The 6,992-nt window shown below is 45.3% G+C and overlaps 1 long non-coding RNA gene across 3 annotated transcripts in view; it reads left to right on the forward strand.

The window, feature by feature from the left end:
* The window catches only part of LOC129671544 (uncharacterized), a 14,295-nt gene that overhangs the window by 1,489 nt on the left and 5,814 nt on the right, over positions 1-6,992 (forward strand). For 2 of the 3 annotated variants that reach the window (XR_008719359.1, XR_008719358.1), the window contains exons 2-4: positions 4,451-4,544; positions 4,838-5,065; positions 5,204-5,326. This is a non-coding gene — a long non-coding RNA (uncharacterized LOC129671544). The remainder of the gene's footprint in view (positions 1-4,450; positions 4,545-4,837; positions 5,066-5,203; positions 5,327-6,992) is intronic. The other variant, XR_008719360.1, reaches the window with a different exon arrangement.

Below are 6,992 nucleotides of genomic sequence, written 5' to 3' on the forward strand. Positions count from 1 at the left end.
TGTGTGTGTGTGTGTGTGTGTGTGTGTGTGTGTGTGTGTGTGTGTGTAGAGGCTGGTGCACGGAGGCCAGGGCTCAATCTCAGCTGCTCCTCAGTCATTATCTTATCTTGTTTTCTTTTCTTTTCTGACAGGCTCTCTCACTGGCCTGAACTTACCATGTGGTCTAGGCTGCCAGGCCAGAGAGAGCCTGAGATTGGCCTGTCTCTGCCTCCCCAGCTCTGGGATTACAAGAGCACACCACCACACTCTCCTGCTTGTTTATCTTTATTTTTGCACAGGCTCCGGGGATTAAACTCAGGCCTTCGTGTTTGCAAGACCAACAAACACTTCAGCAGCTGAGCTATTGCGTCCCCCCCCCCCAGCTCTGGTCTTAGATTTCTAATTATCAGTCGGTACAGTTCATCATGATGTGGTCCTCAGCCTTGTGGATGGCTTTGTTGGAACCGTGCAGCTCTGGCACACCACTCTAGAAAACAGGTGTGGGCACTGTCTCACTGGAAAGAGGATCTAGTCCCCAGGAGCCTGCCCTAGTGCTGTGACTCCAGAGCAAGCATGCTCACTTAAGTGACACAGCGTTCACAACTTGGTTTTGTTGTATTTACCTCAGTGGCTTAACTAGAATCGGCCAAGGTATTATTGTACTCCCTTTTCCTATTAAACAGTCCGTTTCTATGACAATCAGGAAGCAATCCCCGAGATCCATGGCAATCTTCAGGGTCCAGCCCATCTCCACCCTGTCTCTCTTCCCTGGAAAAGTAGCGAGGCTTCCCAAGGGTGACCAGTTCTCATCTTAACCACATCATGGCGGCATTTAAAAGATCACAAACCTGTGGCAAGCATCATTTTATAGATGAAAAAAGTAAGACAGAGATAGTCTGTCTTACAGCTGATGCTCAGCTGATACATAGCAAGACTGGAAATCCAAATACAATCGGTGGCTCCCAGTCCTGGGTTCTCCTCAGTTGCAAGTGTTGCCTGCAGGTCATGGCATCCAGAGCACAGGGCAAAAGGCTGAGGTTAGAGGGAGTCATGGGAGATGACCAGGAAATCAGAGAAGGACAAACAGTCTCCTTACTTAACTCGAACACCCAGGGAGGCTAGACAGTTATTATGCTATGGAATTAAGCTATGGAATCCCAGTTGGCATTTGGAACAGGGCGGGGGATGCTCAGGAAAGCTCTGAAATCGGGGAGTTAAGCAAGGAGGGGCAGGGAGGCTGGATGAAGAACACAGAGGAGCCACAGAGAACAACTACAAAGAACTAGACTCAAAGTTACCCAGTTATTTTTATTCCTAGTGAATCTTGTACACGATAAAACTTTCTCTGAGGGTAGCCTGCACAGTAGTGAGATATGGCTGTTAATGTTTTGGTCTGTGCTCCTAGAATCTGCTACGTCCCAATAAAGGCCGGTGAGCTGCAGTCCCTTCTGACTACAGATGCAAGATTTTAGCTCTGAAAGCTACACAACCCCAGAAAACAGAAGTTTAAGGGAGTCCTTTTTACTTGCAGAGAGTGGAAAGCGGAAAAGAGCAACTAGAAAGCAAGTTTTATTTTAATCGGTCACATTTATAACAAATATGAATGATGATTACTTTAGCTTTTTTTTTTTAGTATTTTAATTTGTCCTTCCTAGCCTTGTGTGAGCTGTTTTCCTTCCAGTCTGCACAGCAGCTTTCCACACCCTACTGTTGTCATGGAGTACTTGCATAGAAAGACTCCATTAGCGCTGAATAAGTCAAATGGAGTCTTTATTAGAGGCCAGTGGGACTGTCCCAAGCAGATAAGCAGGAAGGAGACTTGACCTCCAGTTGGTTTGAGTTTTTAAGGTCAAAACACAGTTGTGACATACACAGAAAGGTAATTCTGGACATCTACAACCAGCAGGCATGTTTACAGAAGTGGAGGGATAAAAGTTAAATGGTCAGGTGGTTAACCTTTTGCTCAGGGTCACCTTGTAGAGAAACATAAGGCAGGTCCACAGATCAGCTTACCTTGGGAATTTATGGCTGCTCTAAGTGATCAGAGACCAGTTTTACCCAGGATAGTTTTCCACTTAAAGTAATCTCAGGAACCCTTTCATGAGACGGCAGAGCCATAGTTCAATAGCCTACTATCCTATGAGCCTCAGCCATCTCACTTAGATGTCCTTGTCCTGAAGGTTCAGTTAGATCCAGCTCAGTGGAGACTAGGAAAGAAGACTCAACCATGATCCAGGGAGGCAGAGCTGGGGCTGTGGAATTTGTGACCCCTTCCTCACCCTCTGCAGCCCTGTGGAGGCCATCTTCTTTCCCTGGGCCTTCTGCCTGTCACTTGTCTCTCCACGGTTGCAAAGCTACAGGATTTCCAGGCCTATGCTCCTTCAGGCCTGGGATGGGGAAAGTTCCCCATTGCCCGGAGATGGAGCTGAACTTTAATCTCATACCTTCATTATTCAATTACCACTCCCGGGGAGCAAGCTTCTCCTGTGGAGTCCTAATGACAAGCATGGACCCCACTTTGGATATTGGAATGCTTACTGTTTAGGAGTTTGGATTCTCTGGGAGGGTGTTTCATTTTTTTTGTGTGTGAAGCTTTTCCAACACAACATAAAATTCCAATTAAACACATGTTCAGCCCTACTGGACTCTAAATGCAAGCATGGCAAATCATGCCCCAGTAAACCATTTTTGAACTGAAATAAGAGTGGACACTGTCGAGGGAGGAAAAGGTTATTACCAACTCAAACTGTTAAATTATACTTTCATGACCGAACACAACTGTAATCCATATTATTATTTTAAATTACACTATAAAATGCGGTCATTTATCGCCTTTCCAAAACTGAGTGATAATATATTACCAAATTACCAAGGGTCCTTTAATAAAGCTCTTGAATTTGATTTATGCTGCGTGATGTAGCTTATCCTTGAGAAAAAGCCACTAAAAGGTATCCTTAGTCTTAAACCTAGTGACATAAAATCTCCCTCTAATCAGCTGCCAAAAAGCTTCCACTTCGCTGCTTTGTTGATACTGGTGTCAGCAGGACGTTAAAGCTTCAAGCTTTTTATGTTTGATCAAATACCAACATTATACTGAAGCAAAAGAATCAATTCAGAGTAAGGCTTCCAAAAACCCCTATAGGCCTCCCTCTTCCTTCCTCCCCCTACCAAAAAGGTCACTTGAATCCGAGTTTGGTAACAAAAGATTCTGTGAGTGTTGGATATAAACAGAATGGCTGGAAAACCAAAGGAGGGACAGCACAGAACTGGACGATTCTGAGACAGTGTGATGAAGCTGGTGCTGGGAAACAGGAGGGCGACCTGGAGTTTACTTCATCTTCTAATGTGAAGAGGAGCATCGGAGGGGCCGGGAGTCTGCCCCAAGCTCTCAGCTAGTGCTTGGGGCTGCTGGAATTATTGCCAATCAATCACCGTAGGCCTGTCCCAGAGGAAACCCCTCAACAAAACTGTAAGACACATCCAATTTCAGAGGGAAAAAAAAATCATTTTCTTACTCAACATCAATTTTTCCCCCACTGTATTCTAAAGCTTTCTGAGCCTTTTAAAAGAGAGTTTTTTTATGACGCTGCCAGATCCACAAAAACACTCAAAGGAGCAGACTGACTTTTCAGTGTCTCAGAAATCAACAGAAAGATGTCAACAATAAAAAGCAAAAACTAATGCTCTCGGGAGGTTATTCACACACAAGAACCGAAAGTGCTTAGACTGCCGTTGATGCAGTTGGTGTGAGTGCTGACCTCCATAATCTTTTTCACATGGTTCTCGTTCATCTTTAAATACACACAAGCACACTCAAATGCAGCATTACCTCCCCCCCCCAGGAAGGACACGGCTGGACCTTGTAAATGCCCACCCTCACCGCCATGTCACCGATGAGACCTGTCAGTCCCTAAAGATTATCTGATGGGTCTTTGTCTAGCAAAATGATCAGGAAAATAAATATTACCTGTTACTTCAAGGCGAGAGAAACTGGAAAAAAAATCATCGCTAACATAAAGAAGCAGGTGGGAATTGGGAAAGGAGTCAGGTCTATAAGAGGGGTCCTCTTTAGTTTGTTTGAAAAGGAAATTGAAGAAACACACTTGTTTTCTTACTGCCCGACTTCTGACCATCATAAATCTTTCGAGCAATGTGTGGCATCAGAGTGAGACATGAGAGGAAATGACATTATAATTAAATGTTATTCTTACTGAATTGAAAACCTACTAATTTCCCTCTTAGGATCTGGGAACAGACTTTCCTGTCATCAAAGAACCCTTCTCCATGTTTGTACCTCATACTTGGTGTTTTGCTTTGTTTTTCCGTTAACCAAAAGTCAAAGAAAACTAGATAGTTCATGATATAGAAGTTTGTTTTTATAAAGCTTTGGAGCCGGTTGTAGTTGCTATCTGACATAACAGGAGAGGGGTGGGGTGTGACCTTCTATCTCCAAGCACTTTCCACTTCCCAGGATGACTTGTGGCTCAAGAGTACACATGACCTAGGACCCACAAGCGAGATGTCCACTCTTGAAACCTCAATCCAGAAGTGAACAACACTGGAGGGTAAGTAACCATCTCCAGAGATACACAAATGTCACTTTATAGGACATTTTGGCTAATGTGATAAAGATGATAAGGTGGAACATTATCCCGTTGGACTCTAGGCAGGGGGCAGAGGGACGGTTGAGGACACAGGATGACAAAGCAACATAAAGACAGAATAAAGAGGCTTTATTCACATGGTATTGGAGGGTTCTAGAAATGTAGCCATCAGCAAAGGAAAATCAGTGGTCACCTGAAGCTAGACCAGAAGGGTTGGATTCTCTCCTAGTGTCTTACAAAAGCCTTGATTTCAGCCCAATGAATCCTGATCTGGCAACTGTGGTCTCCAGAACTAAGAAAGAATGCACTGTAGATGTTTTCAGGCACGGTGTTTGTGGCCATTTGTTACACACTGATAATTAATACCACCCCAAAGAAGTTGGCCCTGCACAGAATCCAGTCATTAAGGGAGCTGGAGGGCACCAGACTTTTCACAAACTGATAAGAAGCTGGGATTGCAGGACGGCCATCTTCTAGTCACGGTGAGCTGTAGCCCCCGCCCACAGGGTGTGACCGTGGAGTATGCTGGGTAATTTGTGCCTTGCTGTACAGAGCAGTCTACGGCTCTCAACAACCCTGTGATCTGTCTAATATACTTCTACACATTCCTTTTCTGTCAGAACTAGAGTGGGCGCCTCTTTTGTGCAACCCAAAGCTGTGGTCACGCGGTTCTGCTGGCATCATCTTGGACATGTTGGGCCATCCTCACATGCAGCAGATCCCAGGGCAGCATTCTTTCTCCTGTAAGTTCATCCGTGGGAGATGCAGCTGACCTGAGATGTACGAGTAACTGGGGAGTAGAGCTCAAAAGGGGAGATATTGGGAGCATATCCAATTTAATTAGAATAAATTCTCCGTCACTGTATTAAACCATCAAAGTCAATCCCTGTTTGTGGAGAGACAAAATGAATCCTTGAAAAATCAGAGCATATTGTATGTGGGTAAAGATTCTGCCTGGTGACTGGCAATGGTGGTGCACACCTACGTTAACAGCACTCAGGAAGCAGAGGCAGGAACTTGCTGCAAACTGAGGTCTTACCGACCAGCAAAGGGGTCACGACCCACAGATTGAGAACCACTGCTCTAGGACTTTGCTATTCCATGTGACACTTGGAGAATGTGTGAGGAAGACTCTCAGGCCGTCTCAGACCTCTCAGACTATCACTGAGAATGACTGAGCCGGAGTCTGCGTTTCAGCAGAGTGGCCATGTAATCCTGGTGCATACTGAAGGTGGAGCAATCCTTTCCCAGGGGACAACATAGACCTCATAGAGGAAATGGCACCCTAGTTGTTACTTAGATTGAACTAGAGAGAAAGACACCCCAGATACAGAAAATCTCTGGAGAGGAGATATGAAGGTTCAGGAAAGCATAGGATGCCACAAGGGATCGTGCAATGGTTTTTAACCCCTACACAGTAGAAAAGTGAGTAGGAGGTAAGTTAGAATGGGACTGTGAATGGTCAACTGGGAGAGTTTCCACACTAACCCAGGGGCGCTGGAGCGACAGGAAAGGGTAGGTGAGATGGTATGTACTCTAAGCAAATGTGTCAAGTTGATTCAGGAAACAGCTAGACATAGGAGACATAGGGCAGTTGTTCAGACAAGAACAAAGTAGGAGGAAAAGGAAGTGTATGAGTTGCAGGGCAGGAAAAATAAACAGAACACAGGACCATTCATTTGGCCAAGGATGTAAGGGATGGAAGAGATTGAAGTTTTATATTAAGAGCATCCTGGCAGGAAGAGAGAGAATGATTATCAGAATAAAAGTTAATGAGCCTGGGTCAGTCCTGCTAAATTTGATGTCAAAATGTCATCCAGGGGATGGACACTTGATAATGGGAGATTAAACCAGTCCTCAGGAGGGAAAGAGGAGCCAGAAAAAAAGACCAGGAGAAATGGTCACAAAGGAATGAATGATACCTGAGAAATAAGTGAATTTTCCAAAGGTGAGAGCATAGGTGGAGATGGTCAGGCAAGAGGAGAACTACAGAATACCTTCACCTAGGAGGGAGAGAGAAATGAAAAAGTGCTGGCCACATATCTTAAGAGCAAACCATAGAGCCCCAGCTCTGGTGGCCCTAGGCAGAAAAGAGATGTGACAGGGATAGGAGTGAAAGCTAGGGAACAGGGATCAGAAAACAAGGGGAGGAGAAATGAGGGAAGCAGCTGTGAACCAGGATAAGCTCAAGGAGGCCACAAGGATGGTTTGCTGAGACCAGCACATCCGTGCTGCCCCACGGGGGCGTATATCAGGGCTGACGTTAAACTGCCTGCCTGAGTTCTTGCTCCTGAAATCATTTCTAGTGTCTCATGCAAGAGTCTCTGATGGCTGGGACACAAGATAGTCTAGTGTTTTAGCAGGGAGAGGAGAGGAAGGGAGGGGAGGGGAGGGGAGGAGAGGAGAGGA

This window comes from Psammomys obesus, unplaced genomic scaffold, assembly GCF_907164565.1.
Source record: "Psammomys obesus unplaced genomic scaffold, mPsaObe1.curated_primary_1811, whole genome shotgun sequence".
Taxonomy (NCBI): Eukaryota; Metazoa; Chordata; class Mammalia; order Rodentia; family Muridae; genus Psammomys; species Psammomys obesus.